The sequence below is a fragment of the Pan troglodytes genome, chromosome 2, assembly GCF_028858775.2.
Source record: "Pan troglodytes isolate AG18354 chromosome 2, NHGRI_mPanTro3-v2.0_pri, whole genome shotgun sequence".
Classification (NCBI taxonomy): Eukaryota; Metazoa; Chordata; class Mammalia; order Primates; family Hominidae; genus Pan; species Pan troglodytes.
In genome coordinates this window covers 130739207-130759451 of record NC_086015.1, presented here as the reverse complement: position 1 = coordinate 130759451, position 20245 = coordinate 130739207, and the positions used below count along the sequence as shown (strand labels likewise).

Genomic DNA, 20245 nt, shown 5'->3' with positions numbered 1-20245 from the left:
ACTCCGTCCCCACCAGCACATGAGCTCCGTGAGGGCAGGGATCTTGTCTGTCCTGCTCACCACGATCTCCCCAATGCCTAGCCCAGTGCCTGGCACATAGTAGGTGTTCAATAAATATGAGTTAGATAATGGAATGAATAAATAAATGCATGAAAAAGATATAAATCACCCTAATCCAGGGCAGAAAGAACTTGGGCCTGCGAGGGATGGCCCAGAGCTGGGGGGGTGCTTGAAGGGAGTGATTCCTTCCTTCCTGCTGCCCCAAGGAGATAGAGCAGTGTCAGCCTCAGTTTGCCCAGCTGTAATCAAGGGGATGAGGCTGGCTTCCCACCTCCTAGGAAGCCAGCCCCATCTGGGGTTCTTTCTTGGGTGGTGTGTGCAGTAGGGGAGCGTGTCAGTGTGGTTTCTCCTGAGGCCTCTCTCTCCTTGGCTTGCAGGTGGCTGTCTCCTCCTCCTGGGTCTTCACCTCGTCATTCCCCTTTGTGCGTCTGTGTCCAGATCTCTTCTTACAAGAACACCAGTTATATTGGGTTATGAGCCACTCATTTTAACTTAAGTACCTCTTTACTGACTCTGCAGGAGTCCCCCTGATCTGCAAGGGTGTGCTCCAAGACCCCCAGTGGATGTTGGAGACTGTGGATAGTACTGAACTTTCCCCCCATGTACAAACCTATGATAAAGTTTAATTTATGAATTAGGCACAGTGAGAGATTAACAATAGCAACCATGAATACAATAGAACAATAATCAGGACATACTGTTATAAGGGTTATGGGAGTGTGGCTTCTCTTACTCCAAACGCCCGATTGTGCCTCACTCACTCTTTCTGTGAGGCTGTGAGATGACACAATGCCTTCGTGAGTGAGTGACGTGGGCACTGTGACATAGTGTCAGGCTGCTGCCAACCTTCTGATGATACGTACGTCAGAGGGAGGGTCACCTGCTGTGGTTACCCTGGACCATTGAGCCGTGATGACACTGCAGGCTGGATGTCAGGAGCAGACGATGTTGATGACTCACAGCTGGGGGAGTCGCAGGTACAGCATAAAGACGCTGGACAGTGGGATGATTCACACCCAAGCTGGATGGGGCTGCACTCAGCGAGATTTTTCAGTCTACTCTGAATGGTGTGCAATTTAAAACTTATGAATAGTTTGTTTCTGGAATTTTCTTTCTTCCTTTTTTTTTCCTTTTTGTTTGAGACAGGGTCTTGCTCTGTCACCCAGGCTTAAGTGATCCTCCTGGGCTCAAGCGATCCTCCCGCCTCTGTCTTCTGAGTAGCTGGGACCACAGGCACACGCCACCATGCCGGGCTAGTTTTTAGATTTTAAACTTTTTGTAGAGATGGGGTCTCACTATGTTGCCCAGGCTGTGGCATTTTCCATTTAATATTTTCAGACGTGATTGACCGTAGGTAACTAAAATTTCAGAAAGCAAAACAGCAGAGAAGTGGGAACTACTGCATCTCCAAGTGCAGTCCCATTCTGAGGTACTGGGCATAGAGTTCAGTGTGTAAATTTGGGGGCCACCATGCAGTCTGCGAGATGGGGTGCCAGACCATCCCCAAGACTGGGAAAAGCAGGAAGCCCTGGCACTTCCCACGTATTTATTTATTTGGAGGATCTTGGCATACTAAAAAATAAAGGCATGTCTCAATGGTTTTAAGAAATTGATCTATATTTTAAGTGGTTACTTTAATAAGTTAGTACTTTAAACAAATAATGCACCACAATTGTACAAATCACAAGATAATTGCAATATTATTAACAAAAATGTTCATTTAGCGCATTGTCTGGTCTGGCCATGGGACATAACTTTTCAGTTTTGCGATGAGCGGCTTTGTCTTTTAATCTTATCATGCGTCTCCACATTCAGGGATGAAATATTCAAACTTCTGCTCACCTCCTTTTCTGCAGCTTGAGAAGCCTCTGCCTGGGTGCGCAGCCCCACAGCCCAGCCTCTGCAGAGTGGGAGGGGAGCCAGGCCCTGCTTGGGTAGCATTGCCATGGCAACCACTCCCCACGCTGCTCCTCGCTGAGACCCGGGCATCTGTGGCCATGGCGACTGGGCCCGCCACTGGCACATCTGCATAGCAACCAGAGAGGGTGCCGAGCGCAGCTGGGCCCCGCTCAGGAAAGCAGGTACACTCAGAGCTTTTATCAGTCATTAAGGAGAAGCTGGGAGCCTCTATGGGGAGAAAGGACAAAGGATGCAGACAAAAGACTTGGAACCGCAAGTGGCTAATAAATCTATGACAAGTACCCAACATTACCAGCGATCATAGAAATGCAAATGCAAACAACAATAAGATACTTAAAGAAAAACAACAACAACTAGTGCAATTGGCAAGAGATGAGGCACAAAAGAGATAGGATCCAGTGTTGGCAGGGGGTGTAGGGAATGGGGACTCGAACACCCTGCTGGTCTGAGTGCACATTCATGGAACATTTCTGAGAAGGCAATTTGCAATCTGTATCAAAAGCCTTTAAAATGCACATACCTTTTGAACCAACAATTCTAGTTGTAGTAATTTATTCCAAGGTAATAATTAAGTGAGTAAAGATTCAGCTCCAAGTGTGTTCCCTGTAGGGCCAATTATAATAGCAAAAACTTTGAAACAACCACAATCTGAAAAAAATAAAAAGAATTGATTAAATCATCTATTTTGCATTCATACAAGAGAGTGCTATGCAACCTTTAAGAAATGTTATAGAAGACTACTTAGAGGCGCAGAACGATAGTAACAATAGAATATTAAGCAGAAAAACAACAGATTATGAAACAGATGTATAGTGCTGCTCAGGGCCCTCCTACCAACACCTTCAGTCCTCAGCACCCTCTGCACTCAGGGGAGGGTGTCAAGACTCAGCAGAACACTGCCCAGCGTTCCTAGAGAGCGCGACCAGAAGTTTCTGTGCACATGAACGCACGTCTGAGTGTACATCTTGGGGAGAAGCACAGTCCAGAGCTGCGGGCCTGGGAAGCCCAGGTTGTCTCCTGACACCACCTAATTGTGTGACTCACGGATAGCCCTTCCTGGAGAGCTTGTCAGATTGGGGTAGTCATTGCTGCACTGGCCATCCCATCCCAGGGTATTCCCAAGCCAAATACCATCTCTTAGTTGGGTCAAGAGGATAAACCATGAAGAATCAAATAATGTTTTCAAGGCAACAGATTTGGAGCCTTGCCTGCATGAGGAAAATCAACTTCAACATAAGGCATTTTTTAAAAATTCAAAAACTTTTCAGTTGTAGTAAAATGCATATAACAAAATTTTTCATTTTGACCATTGTTAAGTGTAAAACTCAGTGTGCAACCATCATCACCATCTGTCTCCAGAACTTTTTTCTCTTCCCAAACTGAGACTCTGTACCTATTAAACACTAACCCCCATTTCTCCTCCCACCAGTCCCCCTAGCAACCACCATTTTACTTTCTGAATCTGACCACTCTAAGGACCTCATATAAGTGGAATCATATATAGTGTTTGCCCCTCAGTGACTGGTTTATTCACTTAGCACAGTTTTCAGGGTTCATCCATGTTGTAGCATATGTCAGAGTTTCCATCCCTTTTAAGGCTGAATATTTAACATTCTGTTGTGTTCATATACTATATTTTGTTAATCCATTCCTCTGACAATGGACACTTGGATTGCTTCCATCTTTTTGCTGTTGTGAAGATTGCTGCTGTGAACATGGGTGTGCAATTATCTCTTTGAGACTCAATGTAAGACTTTTCTGATGAAGATCCATCCCGTGGAGTGAAGCTAGAAAGGCTGTCAGGGATGGGCTTTTCTATCTCCATGTGGAGAAGTTGTCGACGTAAGGATCGGTTGGAGAAGAGCGAGGCAAACCAAGAGACACACATGAAGGAAATGGCATTCATCCAGACAGAAGCGCCAACTCTCCGGAGAGCTGGGAAGACAGTGAGGTGGAGGAAAAGAGTTTTGTGCGTCTTGTCTTCCTACTCACATACTCAATGTGTTCACAGATTGGAGCATAACTTAAACAGTTATCAGAAAAGTAAAGAGTGAGAAGCCATGTAGAAATAATGAGAGTGAGAAACCTCTCAGAGCATTCACTTTATTTGCCTAAAAGAACTCAAATAGAAGACAAACCCTGTGGATTTTACAGACAGTGTTCAATTTGGCAGCCACAGTACACATATGCATGAGACAGTTCTTAGGGAGGGAAAATATTGCATGCAGTGTCTGTGGGCAAGTGTGGAGCTGCGGTATACCCCTCAGTGGTCGCCAGAGAATTTGTGTGGAAGAAAGTCTACGTGCATGATATGTGAAGTCTTTTGTACTACTTTTGTACTACTATCTTCATGTTGGTGTGTACACACTTTTCTGGCTCCTGCCAGCTCATGGGTTATCTCCTCTATCTCTATTTGTGTTGAGCTCTTGTATCTACTTTCTACTCTTGTTTTATACTGGCAGGGACTTCATTACACTTTAGTAATTTATAAAGTAAAATTTGGTATCTATATTCTGCTGCTCAGGAGTGATATATTTTCTAATGAATGATACGTATCTGCCATTTGTTTTCTGTGACATTTTTTGTTTTTTAGCTATTTCAATACCTGTATTAAAATAACTAAAATATGAGATAACTTTAGTACCTTATCTAGTACCCAACTGCAGTCATGTGTCACTTAACAATGGGGATATGTTCTGAGAAATGCATCCTTAGGCAATTTCATCATTGTGCAAAGAGTGTCCTTATACAACTTAGATGGCATAGACTACTACACAGCTAGGCTACATGGGATAGCCTGTTGCTCCCAGGCTACAAACCTGTACAGCATGTGACTGTACTGAGTACTGTGGGAAATTGTAACATAGCAGCGTTTGTTCACCTAAACACGGCTAAACATAGAAAACAGGCAGTAGGCTGGGCCCGGTGGCTCACGCCTGTAATCCCAGCACTTTAGAAGGCCGAGATGGGTGGATCACCTGAGGTCAGGAGTTTGAGACCAGCCTGACCAATATGGTGAAACTCCATTTCTACTAAAACTACGAAAATTAACCCGGTGTGGTGGCAGGCGGCTGTAGTCCCATAGTCCCAGCTACTCGGGAGGCTGAGACAAAATAATTGCTTGAACCTGGGAGGCAGAGGTTGCAGTGAGCTGAGATGGCACCACTGCACTCTAGCCTCGGCAACAGAGTGAGACTCTGCCTAAAAAAAAAAAAAAAAAGAAAACAGTAAAAATAAATATGGTATAAAAGATAAAAATGCGAATACCTGTATAGGGCAGTTACCATGAATGGATCTTACATGCCATGAATGGATCTTGCAGGACTGGAAGTTGCTCTGGGTGCGTCAGTGAGTGAGTGGTGAGTAAACATGAAGGCCTGGGGAATTACTGTGCACTACTGTAGACTTTGTAAACACTGGACACTTAGGCTACACTAAATTTACAACAAATATTTTCTTTCTTCAATAATAAATTAACTTTAGCTCACTATAACCCTTTTACATTATAAACTTTTAAATTTAACTTTTTGACTTTTTTGTGATAACACAGCTTAAAACAAACACATTGTACAGCTGTACAAAAATATTTCCTTTCTTAATTTTTATTTTCTTTTTAGAGACAAAGTCTTGCTCTTCTTTCCAGACTAGAGTTCAGTGGTGCAATCATGTCTCACTGCAGCCTCGATCTCCTGGGCTCAGCCTCCTGAGCAGCTGGAATTGTGTGGTACCTGACTGTATTTTTGATTACTTATCTCTGTGTAAGGCCATTTTCCATGGAGTAGTGATTGTTGGAGGTTCGATGGTGGAGAGCCAGTGTCGCACCCGGGACTGCTGTCGTCGAAGTGTGTGGAGCACTCAGAGCCAACTCCTTCCACCTGGCAGAGCAGCCACCTGAGGTTCTGGTCTTTCCCATCCAGCCATATGGCCTGGGGTGCTTGTTGCAAATGTGTTTTCCCTTCCTTTGAGATTGGCCAACCCACTGTTTGTCAGACACAAACTAAGTACAAGGAAGATGATCCATTTCTTTCTACATTCAAAAGGGATTTGGTCTTATGGTTAAGGCTTTTGGTTCTGTCTTGGATACACGTACCTTGTCAACTCTTTCTGGTCCCCATAGCCATGGGCACTTTATGTTTTCGCCTACACTCCTGCTAAATTTTTCTGCTTTTTATACTTCACCTATTTTTTGGTTTGGCGTTTCAGCTAAATCATAGCTCTGAGCAAGGAGAAGTTTGATTTTCTTGCTATTTCTGAGAGATTTCATTGAGAAGGGAAGAACATCAGCTTAATGGGGCTGTTTTCAAAAGTCTTGTTAGCATTTTGAACTTTGATAACAATTTTGCTTCAAATCATTGTCATCCAGTCCATATATCTTATTTGGCATAGGTGACACATTCATACCTACATCTTTAGAAAATATAAATTTCAGCCAGGTGTGGTGGCTCATGCCTGTAATCCCAGCACTTTGGGAGTCAGAGGCAGGTGGATCACCTGAGGTCAGGAGAGTTCGAGACCAGCCTGGCCAACATGGCGAAACCCCATCTTTACTTAAAATATAAAAAAATTAGCTGGGCATGGTGGTGCACGTCTGTAATCCCAGCTACTCGGGAGGCTGAGGCAGGAGAATCACTTGAACCCAGGAGGTGGAGGTTGCAGTGAGCCGAGATCACGCCATTGCACTCCAGCCTGGGCAACAAGAGTGAAATTCTGTCCCCGCCACCTGCTCCCCACCAAAAACAAGAAAATATAAATTCCAAGAAAAAAATTCCAGGTTGTTCCTTGAGGTTAAATGTAAATGGTACTGTTTCACCTTAGAAGACTGGGTGATTTCATCACTGCATAGCATGTTACTATTTTCATACTCCAGCAATCTGGCTTCTTAGTTCGAAAGCTCAGGAACCAACTTCAGCAGATATGCTCAGAAATAGAACTTGTTAAAAGGATACTGGGTACCTCAGAGATTTACAAAAAAATCTACATAATCATTTTTCATTTTCAGGGCCAAACCTTTGGACATCACTCCCAGAATCCTGCTGTGGAACCTGGGACTGTGCCTTGGCCCCCAATCTGGGCATGTGGGTCTGGCAGAGCCTGGATCATGTGCCCTTGCTGGAGGGAGGTCACCAAGTGAGATCCCAGGGTCCTCAGCTGCTTCCAAAGCAGTGAGCAGGCTCTGCCTCCCAACCAAAACCCATGGGGTGGTGACTTGCCACTCATAAGAGGGTGATTTATTTGCTAAGCAGCAAAACAAACGAACAAATAGACAGCATGCACTTTCTTTTCAAACTTTCACACATTTAAATATACATGTGGGTGCGCTGCTAATGCAGTACAACTTCCTTATTACTGAACTGACTCTCCCTTTAAAAAGAAGGTCTCCCAAAGTTTCAAAAGGTGAGAGTCTATATCCAAGGTCAGCATCTCAAAAACATGCCCATCCCTTCTATGGTGAAATTTCTTCAAACACAGAAAAAAGATTCAGATGCTGAGTATCAGAAAAGAATGGAAGAGTCATAAAACCAGGTCTCATTACCAGTCTGAAGGCAAGGCTTTGGGTGGGCCTTTCTAGCATATTTTTTTGGATACTTTCTTTAAAAGAGTTGTTATAAACTGTAAGCAAGTTGGTGAAGGAGTAAGTTGTTCACTGGCTCAGATGATTTTCATCCTTGCTTGTATTTCGTTTTGCATCTGACACAATCGGCAACTTTGTCTTTGCTATAAGAATTATTTTGTTCCATAAAAACCATCATTTGGCTTTTCCTAGGAAGTTCTTGGTGCTATAAGAATAAGATAGAATAGCTCACGTTACGGCAAAAAAACAGATGAACCTGCAACCCACTGGGGGTGTGACTGCAGTCATGATGGTGTTTAAGGTAGCTGAGTCACCTGTTCTTTCATCTTAACATGTGCTTTGTTCTCCTGAATATTCACCCTAAGGCATGCAGTTCTCTGTGATGGCTGCTTCCCTCCCCCAGTGATAATTCCTGGGACCCAGATGTTAGGTCAAGTTCTTGAAACTTGGCCATCCCCTTGGCTTCTCCTTCTTTTCCCAGGTGGTGTAAGTTCACGCTCTGATGGTGTTGACTTAGTCCTGGTTTGTTGATATCTGGGAGGCCAAGTGCCCGGAGGTCCCAGTGGTCATGGTAGATACGGCTGGCATCTGACCATCAGCCATCTTCTGTCTCCCCCATGCACTGCGCTTGGGCTGTCCCCACTTGCCCGCCACCACCTCATGCCATTCCTTCTGAGAGGACAAGAACAGCACTACTCCTGACAGTCACTTTCTGAACATATGCTGCTTTTGATAGGGGTAACTTACTGACTCTACTGCTCTGGGAAAATATTGAGGTCTTGCCAACAACCTGGGCTGGTAGTGTACTCTTTTATAAAATATAATATGGGTTGTATTATAGGCTTGTAAGCGGGATGTGCTGAAATTCTAGTAGTGAGACTTGAGTCAACAACAAGGAACTAAGCTTACTTAGAGGCTGGAGGGAAATTTTGGTGAACTCTCAAAGGTGATTTGGAGAAAGCTGCTGTGTTCTCTTACATGGCGGTCTTCTTCTCGTGTATTTCCTTGTGCAGACCTGGGGCTGTGCTCAGGTGATGGCGAAGTGGAGGTCATCTGGGCCTGCGAGCAATGCAGCCACCTCCAAGGCACGTCCCTGAGGAAAGGGACGCTCAGTCCTTGTAGCATCCCATGCAGTGCGTTCTCCATCGGCATCTGACATCTACTTGGGGTTCTACCACCCAGGTGGGAAGCTGGGGTGACTTGTATTTGGAATACTTCTCTTTGTTTTGCTGGGTAGAATCCAACTGTGTGTTTTTTTTTCCAATTCTTTTTTTTTTAATATACTTTAAGTTCTAGGGTACATATGCACAACATGCGGGTTTGTTACATATGTATACATGTGCCATGTTGGTGTACTGCACCTGTTAACTGGTCATTTACATTAGGTATATCTCCTAATGCTATCCCTCCCCCTTCCCCTCACCCCATGACAGGCTCCGGTGTGTGATGTTCCCCATGCTGTGTCCAAGTGTTCTCATTATTCAATTCCCACCTATGAGTGAGAACATGCAGTGTTTGGTTTTCCGTCGTTGGAATAGTTTGCTCAGAATGATGGTTTCTAGCTTCATCCATGTCCCTACAAAGGACGTGAACTCATCCTTTTTTATGGCTGCATAGTACTCCATGGTGTATACGTGCCACATTTTCTTAATCCAGCCTATCATTGATGGGCATTTGCGTTGGTTCCAAGTCTTTGCTGTTGTGAACAGTGCCGCAAGAAACATACGTGTGCATGTGTCTTTATAGCAGCATGATTTATAATCCTTTGGGTATATGCCCAGTAATGGGATGGCTGGGTCAAATGTTATTTCTAGTTCTAGATCCTTGAGGAATCGCCACACTGTCTTCTACAATGGTTGAACTAGTTTACAGTCCCACCAACAGTGTAAAAGTGTTCCTATTTCTCCACATCCTCTCCAGCACCTGTTGTTTCCTGACTTTTTAATGATTGCCATTCTAACTGGTGTGAGATGGTATCTCATTGTGGTTTTGATTTGCATTTCTCTGATGGCCAGTGATGATGAGCATTTTTTCATGTGTCTGTTGGCTGCATAAATGTCTTCTTTTGAGAAGTGTCTGTTCATATCCTTCACCCACTTTTTGATGGGGTTGTTTGTTTTTTTCTTGTAAATTTGTTTGAGTTCTTTGTAGATTCTGGATATTAGCCTTTTGTCAGATGGGTAGATTGTAAAAATTTTCTCCCATTCTGTAGGTTGCCTGTTCACTCTGATGGTAGTTTCTTTTGCTGTGCAGAAGCTCTTTAGTTTAGTTAGATCCCATTTGTCAATTTTGGCTTTTGTTGCCATTGCTTTTGGTGTTTTAGTCATGAAGTCCTTGCCCATGCCTGTGGCCTGAATGGTATTGCCTAGGTTTTCTTCTAGGGTTTTTATGGTTTTAGGTCTAACATTTAAGTCTTTAATCCATCTTGAATTAATTTTTGTATAAGGTGTAAGGAAGGGATCCAGTTTCAGCTTTCTACATATGGCTATCCAGTTTTTCCAGCACCATTTATTAAATAGGGAATCCTTTCCCCATTTCTTGTTTTTGTCAGGTTTGTCAAAGATCAGATGGTTGTAGATGTGTGATATTATTTCCGAGGGCTCTATTCTGTTCCATTGGTCTATATCTCTGTTTTGGTACCAGTACCATGCTGTTTTGGTTACTGTGGCCTTGTAGTAGAGTTTGAAGTCAGGTAGCATGATGCCTCCAGCTTTGTTCCTTTGGCTTAGGATTGTCTTGGCAATGCAGGTTCTTTTTTGGTTCCATATGAACTTTAAAGTAGTTTTTCCAATTATGTGAAGAAAGTCATTGGTAGCTTGATGGGGATAGCATTGAATCTATAAATTACCTTGGGCAGTATGGCCATTTTCACAATATTGATTCTTCCTATCCATGAGCACGGAATGTTCTTCCATTTGTTTGTGTCCTCTTTTATTTCGTTGAGCAGTGGTTTGTAGTTCTCCTTGAAGAGGTCCTTCACATCTCTTGTAAGTTGGATTCCCAGGTATTTTATTCTCTTTGAAGCTATTGTGAATGGGAGCTCACTCATGATTTGGCTCTCTGTTTGTCTGTTATTGATGTATAGGAATGCTTGTGATTTTTGCACATTGATTTTGTACCCTGAGACTTTGCTGAAGTTGCTTTTCAACTTAAGGAGATTTTGGGCTGAGACGATGGGGTTTGTAAATATACCATCATGTCATCTGCAAACAGGGACAATTTGTCTTCCTCTTTTCCTAATTGAATACCCTTTATTTCTTTCTCTTGCCTGATTGCCCTGGCCAGAACTTCCAACACTATGTTGAATAGGAGTGGTGAGAGAGGGCATCCCTGTCTTGTGCCAATTTTCAAAGGGAATGCTTCCAGTTTTTGCCCATTCAGTATGATATTGGCTGTGGGTTTGTCATAAATAGCTCTTATTATTTTGAGATACGTCCCATCAATACCTAGTTTATTGAGAGTTTTTAGCATGAAGCGCTGTTGAATTTTGTCGAAGGCCTTTTCTGCATCTATTGAGATAATCATGTGGTTTTTGTCTTTGGTTCTGTTTATATGATGGATTATGTTTATTGATTTGCATATGTTGAGCCAGCCTTGCATCCCAGGGATGAAGCCAACTTGATTGTGGTGGATAAGCTTTTTGATGTGCTGCTGGGTTTGGTTTGCCAGTATTTATTTTATTGAGGATTTTTGCATCGATGTTCATCAGGGATATTGGTCTAAAATTCTCTTTTTTTGTTGTGTCTCTGCCAGGCTTTGGTATCAGGATGATGCTGGCCTCATAAAATGAGTTAGGGAGGATTCCCTCTTTTTCTATTGATTGGAATAGTTTCGGAAGAAATGGTACCAGCTCCTCTTTGTGCCTCTGGTAGAATTCGGCTGTGAATCCATCTGGTCCTGGAATTTTTTTGGTTGGTAGGCTATCAAGTATTGCCTCAATTTCAGAACCTGTTATTGGTCTATTCAGGGATTCAACTTCTTCCTGGTTTAGTCTTGGGAGGGTGTATGTGTCCAGGAATTTATCCATTTCTTCTAGATTTTCTAGTTTATTTGCATAGAGGTGTTTATAGTAGTCTCTGATAGTAGTTTGTATTTCTGTGGGATCGGTGGTGATATCCCCTTTATCATTTTTTATTCCATCTATTTGATTCTTCTCTCTTTTCTTCTTTATTAGTCTTGCTAGCGGTATATCAATTTTGTTGATCTTTTCAAAAAACCAGCTCCTGGATTCATTGATTTGTTTGAAGGGTTTTTTGTGTCTCTATCTCCTTCAGTTCTGCTCTGATCTTAGTTATTTCTTGCCTTCTGCTAGCCTTTGAATGTGTTTGCTGTTGCTTCTCTAGCTATTTTAATTGTGATGTTAGGGTGTCAATTTTAGATCTTTCCGGCTTTCTCTTGTGGGCATTTAGTGCTATAAATCCAACTGTGTTTTTTAAATATAAAATTTGGGCTTGGTGTGGTGGTTTATGCCTGTAATCCAAGCACTTTGGGAGGTAAACGTGGGAGGATTGCTTGAGTCCAGGAGTTTGAGGCCAGCCTGGGCAACATAGTGAGACCCTGTTTTTACAAAAATAAAAAATTTAGTGGGGTGTGGTGGCACATACCTGTGGTCCTAGCTACTTGGGAGGTTGAGGTGGGAGGATCACTTGAGCCCAGGAGGTTGAGGCTTCAGTGAACTATGACGGCACCACTGCACTCCAGCCTGGGTGACAGAGTGAGACTTTGTCTCAAAAAAAAAGAAATATATATTTAAATATATATATTTATATATACATATATGTGTGTGTGTGTGTATATATATATATATATAGTAAAAAACCCCCAAAACACCCAAGATGTACAGTGTGATTTTATTTTGGTTAGAAAAAGTGAACACATGCATAGAAAAAAACTATTAGAAGGATATATACCAAAATGTTAACAATGGTTATCTCTGGGTGGCAGAATACCCATGATTTTATTTTGTTTCTCTCCTGTTTTCTAAATGCTTACAGTGAACTTGTACTGCTTTTGCAATAAGAAAAAAAAAAAAAACCATTTAGGAATTATCAATATTTGAAAATGTAGACCTGTACACCAATAAATTAAGGAAGGATTTATTCACTTTATGAGAGAGAATTTTAGACTTCAGGGGGTTCTCAGTTCTGTGAATACAATAGGAACTTGATAAATATTTGCTGAATCAATTAATAAATGAATTTGCTCTGGGGTTTTCTTTACGTGGCAGGCTCCCCAGTGTATTTCAGGTGAAATCAATTTACAAAAACATGATTTGCACATTTCCCCGGAACACTATACACTATCCATTGTGTAAAGGAGAAGATCAGATGAAAGGAAGTGTTCTGGTTTCTGTTCTGCCCCTGGTTATAGTCCTGGCCCTTTCCCCTGTGCCTGGCCCTCATGATCAGTTTCTTTTTTTTTTTTTGAGATGAAGTCTCGCTCTTGTCCCCCAGGCTGGAGTGCAATGGCGTGATCTCGGCTCACTGCAACCTTCACCTCCCAGGTTCAAGTGATTCTCCTGCATCAGCCTTCCAAGTAGCTGGGATTACAGGCACCTGCCACCACACCCGGCTAATTTTTGTATTTTTAGTAGAGACGGGGTTTCATCATGTTGACCAGGCTGGTCTCGAACTCAGGTGATCCACCCACCTCGGCCTACCAAAGTGCTGGGATTACAGGCATGAGCCATCGCACCTGGCCATGATGAGTTTCTTTAACTAAAAAGGGGAATAATAGTCACCTGCTCTCAGGGTACTTTAATGTTTGTGAAAAACTTTTAGCAAGTGTAGGCTTGATGTAAGGCAGGCAAGCCCTAGAACTGGGGCTTAGCCTGAGAAGTTTCCTGGCTTTGCTTGGAGAGAATTCAAGAGTGAGCCAGTGGGAGAAGAAAACAGCTTTACTGAGGTGGCAGTATTAGAGCTCTGTGACTGCTCCTGAAGAGCAGGGCTGCCCCTAGGCAGTGTATGGAGAGCAGCAGCTCAGGGGCAATTCTGCAGTCATATTTATACCCATGTTTAATTACATGCAAATTAAGGGGTGGGTTATTCAGAATTTTCTAGAAAAAGGGTGGTAACTTCTGGGTCATTGCCATGGAAAGGGGTGGCAACTTTTGGGTACTGCCATGCAATTGTAGACTGATATGGCACTGGTAGGCGTGTCTTATGGAAAGGTGCTTTTGCCTCTCTCCTGTTTCAGCTAGTCCTCAATCTGGTCTGGAGTCTGAACCCCACCTCTGGAGTTGCGCCTCGCCTCCTACCTCAGGTTGCACTGCCAAAGAGTAAGAGTGTAAGGGTTAGAATCTATGTGACTATGAATATATTGAAGCCAAAGAAACAGGGTGGTTAAAATGATGTTTCCATTGTAAATTGTGAGCTCACAAATTGCACCAAACAGAAATGTGCAGCTTAGTGAATTACTGCCAGGCAAATTCCCATGAAGCCACCAACCAGGTCACAAAATCGAACACTGCAGGAGGTTCCTATTGTGTTCCTCCTAATCCTTCCCACCTCCCTCCTCCGGCAACATGACCACTCTCCTGACTTGTATGGTAATCAGTTCCTCTCTTCTTTATTGTTTTATCACTATACTAAGCATGCATTCCTAAAACATAATTGTTTAGTTTTGCCTATTTAAAAAATACAGGTTGGAATTATATAGTTTGTCTTTTTTTTAACTTGCATCTTTTAATATTTTGTTCATGAGATTCACCCATGTTGTTGTGTGTAGTTGCAATTTGCTTGTTTTCATTGCTGTTTGGTATTTCACTGGGTAAATATAACACAATTTATATTTCTATTTTTCTGTTTGTGGATGTGTAGTTCGTTTCAAGTTTGGGGCTATTATGAACAATGTGGCTATGACCATTTTTCACTTGTCTCAAATGAGGTGTGCATGCTGTCTGGGACTATTTTGTACCTGTGCACACATTTCTCTTGGGAAAAAATCTAGGAGTGGAATTGCTGAGTTATGAGGCATGCATATCTTAACTTTAGAACATAACGCAAAACTGGTTTCCAAAATAGTTGTGCCAGTTTACATGTTTATCAGTAGTATGTGAGAACTCCTGTTCCTCTACATTGTTACCAACATCTTGTATTGTCAGACATTTTAATTTTAGCCCATTCTCATGAGTGTGTAAAGATATCTCATTGTGGCTTGAATTTGCATTCCCATAATTACTAGTGAGACTGAGCACCTTTTCATGTGTTCAATGACCATTTGTATATCCTCTTTTGTGTAGTGCTTGTTGAAGTCTTCTGCTTATTTTTCTGTTTTCTTTTTCTAATTGATATGTAGGAGTTTTAAAAATAGACTGTATATAAACATTTTGTCTGTTATATATGGTACTAATATTTTCTTCCATTCTGTGGCTTACCTTTTAACTTTCTTAATGGGGTCTTTTGATATATAGACTTTCCTAATTTTAACTTTTCTTAAATGTAATTTACTTTTAAAGTCCAATATTATCTCATATTGCATTACTCCATTTTCTGTTGCTCATAACAGAGCACCTGAAACTGGGTAATTTATAAAGTGTAGAAAATTATTTCTCACAGTTATGGAAGCTGAGAAGTCCAAGGTCGAGGGGCCACATCTGGTGAGGGTTTTCTTGCTGGAGGGGACTCTGCAGAGTCCCGAGGTAGCGCAGGGCATCACATGGCAAGGGGGCTGAGAATGCTAGTTCAGGTCTCTCTTCCTCTTCTTATTTAGGCAGGTGCAAAAGTAGTTGCAGTTCAATGGCAAAAACCGCAATTACTTTTTCATCGACCTAATAGAAAGCCACCAGTCCCACTCCAGTGATAACTCATTAACCCATTAGCCCATTAATCTATTCATCCATTAGTCCATGAATAAATTAATCCATTCATGAGGGCACTGCTCTCATGAACCAATCACTTCTTAAAGGCCTCATCTCTCAATTGTGAAGGAAACCAAAATGGTTTACCCCAAAATATACTTCTTTGACATATTTTGAGATGCCTGTTCAGTTCAGAGGGCCTGCAGACAGAAGTAGCCCTACAAAGCTGTCTTTTGTGGGGAGATGTGCATCTACAGAGGAAATAAAGTGAATTAAACAATACATATGTAAGTGCTATCACTTGAATATTTGTCCCCTTGTCTGGATTTGCCACTCATTTGTTCTTTCTGAGGGCTGCTACCTGTGAGGTTTCTCCTGCATAACAAGACTGCCTTTTCCCCAGGTCTTTCCTCTTCTCTCTCTCCCACGGCCTGTCTTTGCCACCATCCAAGCCCCTATTCTTTCTGTAACCCCAAGACAGTACAAAAACTTCAACCATCTTGCCTTTCTTTGAGTGTTTATATTTTTTATGACTCCTGTGCACACATGTGCACATAATAAAATTTGTATGCCATTTTTTCTGTTACTCTTTCTATTGTAAGTTTGTTCTATAGACTCAAATTATCGAATCTTCGGGGAAAACTTAAACTTCCCTATAACTGCCACATTGGGGATTAAATTTCAACATGAGTTTTGGAGGGGACAAATATTCAAGCGATAGCACTTACATATGTATTTTCTACATACATAAAATGCATTCCATATATATTTTCATGCATTCTAATATGTCAGTGCTTTCCTTTATGGTTAGGTTTTTTGGTATCTTAGTTAAAAGTTGTTTCTTACCCTGAGATTATATATTCTCCTATGTTATCTTGCAGAAGTTTTGTTGTTTTACCTTTCACTTTTAGATGTACAATTCCACCTGCAATTGACTTTTTAATGTGGTGTGAGGCAGGTATCAAGTTTACTCTTTTCTTCATATGACTAACCAATAGTTTTAGCAATATTTGTTAAAAATAATTTCCTACACTGTGTTCTGAAGTGTAATCTTTTTTTAAAAAAATAAATCAAGTATCTGAATATATGTGGGTGTGTTTCTGGGCTCCCCTTTCTGCTCCAGTGATCTATTTGATTATTCTTGCCTCAGCATTATGTTTTCTTAAGTATTGTAGTTTTATAATGGGTCTTGATGTCTGGTAGAGCAAATTCTCCTACTTTGCTCTTCTTTTTCAAGATTGACTTGGCTATGTCTGGTCGTTTACTCTTTCATATAATATTTGGATCAGCTTGTTAATTTCTAAAAAAAAATCCTGCTAGAATTTTTGATTAGGATTGCATTGAAACTATACATTAATTAGAAATAATTTACATCTTTATAATATTGAGTCCTATAAGTCATGAACATTAATTTACTTAGATTTTCTTTAGTTTTATTCCTAAGTAATATATATTGATACAAGCATAAGTGGCATCTTTTAAAACAATTTATTTTTGGTTTCTTACTGATATATAGAAGTTCAGTTGATTTTTGTATATTGACCTTGTATTAATTCTAAGAATATGACATAAATTATGTTAAGAATCTTTTGAATTTTAGCTGTACATTATCATATAACCTACAAATAATTCCAGTTTTAGGAGTAGTTTTCTACTCTTCATGTCTTTTATTTCTTTTTCTTGCCTTGCCTGACTAGCAACTCTTATAAAATGGCAAATAGTGGGGATGGCGAGCACCCTTGACTGATTCCTGATCTCAAAGGGGAAAAAGTTTAACATTTCATCACTAAGTATGCCACTTGTTGTGTATTTCTCATATATATCCTTTTTCAGATCAAGAAAGTTTGCTTCTATTCCTACTTCCTGAGGATATAAAAATATTGTGAATGTATATTAAATTTTATCAATTTTTTCCCTTCATCTTTTAAGACATTTATATGCTTTTTAAAGAACTTAATTCTACTAATATGATGATTTCCAGATATTAAACCAACTTACACTTAACTTATACTTTTTGGAATAAATTTTATTTGGTGTGATATATCTCTGGATTTAGTTGGCTAATATTTTGCTCAGAATTTTTCCATTTATTTTCTTGAGTGATATTTCCTTTCTCATAATGTCTTTATTGGGTTTTGGTATCAAGTTTGTTCCTGCCTCACAAAGCAATTTATAAAATGTTTCCCTTTTTCTCTTCTCTGGTTTGAAATTTCTAGTAGAATTTGCTGGTGAAGACATTTGGATCTAGATTTTCCTTTGTGAAAATATTTTTAATAGTATTTTTAGTTTTTCTAGTAGTTTAATAGTTCTAATAGCTTTAATATTTTATATTCTTGTTTCAGATATGGTAAGTTATATTTTCATAATTTTTTATTTCATAGAAATTTTCAGATATATTGGCATAAAAATGTATTCACAAAGTCTCATCATTTTATTACCTTCAGGATTTGTAACAATGTTCTTTTCTTTATTCTTGGCATTTGGTTATTAGTACCTTTTTTCATTTTACTTTACCAAACTCATCAAGGATTTATTAGTTTTGATTTCTTTTTTTGTTACCCAGGCTGGAGTGCAATGGTGTGATCTTGGCTCACTGCAGCCTCTGCCTCCCAGGTTCAGCCGATTCTCCTGCCTCAGCCTCCTGAGTAGCTGGGATTACAGACACCTGCCACCATGCTTGGCTGATTTTTGTATTTTTAGTAGAGACGGGCTTTCACCATGTTGGCCATGCTGGTCTCAAACTCCTGACCTCGTGATCCACCTGCCTTGGCCTCCCAAAGTGTTGAGATTACAGGCGTGAGCCACTGCGCCTGGCTAAGGGTTTATTAAAAAGCTTTTGGTTATGTTGCTTCTTTCTATTGTATGCTTGTTTTCTACTTTGTTTTTATTTCTGCTCTTCTTTATTTTTCTATTTTCTTGTTTTGTAGTAAGTTTTGAAATCAAGAACCTTGACTCTTCCTACTTTGTTCTTTTTTTTCAAGATCATTTTGGCCATTCTGAGTCTCTTGCTATTCTATATGAATTTTAGAATCAGGTTGTCCATTCCTACAAAAAAGTCAGCTGGTATTCTGATAGGAATTGCACTGACTCTGTACATCAGATTGGTGAGTAGTGCTATTTTAACAATGTTTAGTCTTTCAGTCCACGAACATGGGATTTTTCCCATTTATTTAGATCTTTAAAATTTCTTTGAGCAATATTTTACAGTTTTTAGAGTATAAGTTTTGCTCTTCTTTTGTTAAATTTATTCCTAAGCATTTTATTCTTTTTGAATTGTAAATGAAATTGTTTTCAATGTAAATGAAATTGTTTTCTTAATTTTATTTTGGATTGTTCATTGAAATTGTGTAAACATATAATTGATATCGTGCAAAGGAAAAAATAAGAGAGGAAGGTAATCTTGATGACAGTGTTTGAGGCCTGGTTTCAACTAAAGTGTATATTATTCCTTGACCATTCAGTTATCACTACTACCACTATTGAAATTACTACTATTACTATTTTGATTTAGTCTTCTCTTACTTGCAATCAAATGTTTATTGATTTGTTACTTGTATATTTTGGTTCAGCAATTAAAATAAATGTACTATAGTAATAGAAGATGTTAATGTTAGAGGTTAGAGGGCTCTGGGTGTAGGATATAAAGAACTCTTTGTCCTATCTTTGCAACTCTTTTTAAAATTTAAAACTATTCTAAAATTAAAGGTTTATTTAAAAATACAATTGATTTTTTTTTTTTGACAGACCCTCACTCTGTCACCCAAGTTGGAGTGCAGTGGGGCAGTCTTGGCTTACTGCAACCTCTGCCTCTCAGGTTCAAGCAATTCTCCTGCTTCAGCCTTCCAAGTAGCTGGGACTGCAGGCCTGTGCCACCACACCTGGCTAATTTGTGTATTTTTAGTAGAGACTGGGTTTCACCATGTTGGCTAGGCAGGTCTTGAACTCCTGACCTCAAGTGATCTGCCTGTCTCCACCTCCCGAAGTGCTGGGATTACAGACATAAGCCACTGCGCCCAGCAAAAATACAATTGATTTTTGTATATTAATTTCGTATTCTGCAACCTCGCTCAACTCATTTATTAGTTCTAATAGTTTTTTAATGGATTCCTTAGGATTTTCTTTTTCCTTTTTTTTTTTTTTTGAGACAGCGTCTCACTCTGTCACCCAGGCTGGAGTGCAGTGGCACAATCTTGACTCACGGCAACCTCTGCCTCCCAGGTTCAAGCGATTCTTGTGCCTCAGCCTCCCCAGTAGCTAGGAGTACAGGCGTGTGCCACAGTGCTGGCTAATTTTGGTATTTTTAGTAAAGACACGGTTTTGTCATATTGGCCACGACGATGGTCTCAAAATCCTGACCTCAAGTGATCTGCCTGCCTCGGCCTCCCAAAGTCCTGGGATTACAGGTGTGAGCCACCATGCCTGGCCCCTTAGGGTTTTCTATATACAGGATCATGTCATCTTCAATAGATAGAGTTTTACTTCTTTCTTTGTGATCTGAATGCCTCCTGTTCTTTTTTCTTGCCTAATTACCCCAACCGGAACCTCCAGTACAATGTTGAATAGAAATGGTGAGAGCATACATCCTTGTTTTGTTTCTGGTTTTAGGAGGAAAGTATCCAGTTTTTTACCATCGAGTATAATTTTAGCTCATTTAGCTGTTATTCTATTGGTATGGTGATTTAATTGATTTTTAGATGTTGAAACCAAGCTTGCATTCTTAGGATAAATCGAACTTGGTCATGGTGTTTGATTTGTTTTATATGTTATTAAATTTGATTTGCTAGTATTTTGTTGAGGATTTTTGCATAAGAGGTATTGGTCTGTAATTTTCATTTCTTGTGCTATCTTCACCTGGTTTGGATAGTAAGATAATATTGGCCTCATAAAATGAATTG

General features: G+C 40.4%; 1 long non-coding RNA gene across 1 annotated transcript in view; it reads right to left on the bottom strand.

The window, feature by feature from the left end:
• Positions 1-1663: 1663 nt before the first annotated feature.
• Positions 1664-20245, bottom strand: part of LOC107970756 (uncharacterized) — a 35314-nt gene continuing 16732 nt past the window's right edge. Inside the window, exons 3-5 of the long non-coding RNA XR_001713602.3 lie at positions 12157-12278; positions 2501-2628; positions 1664-2187 (exon numbers count right to left, since the gene is read on the bottom strand). This is a non-coding gene — a long non-coding RNA (uncharacterized LOC107970756). The remainder of the gene's footprint in view (positions 2188-2500; positions 2629-12156; positions 12279-20245) is intronic.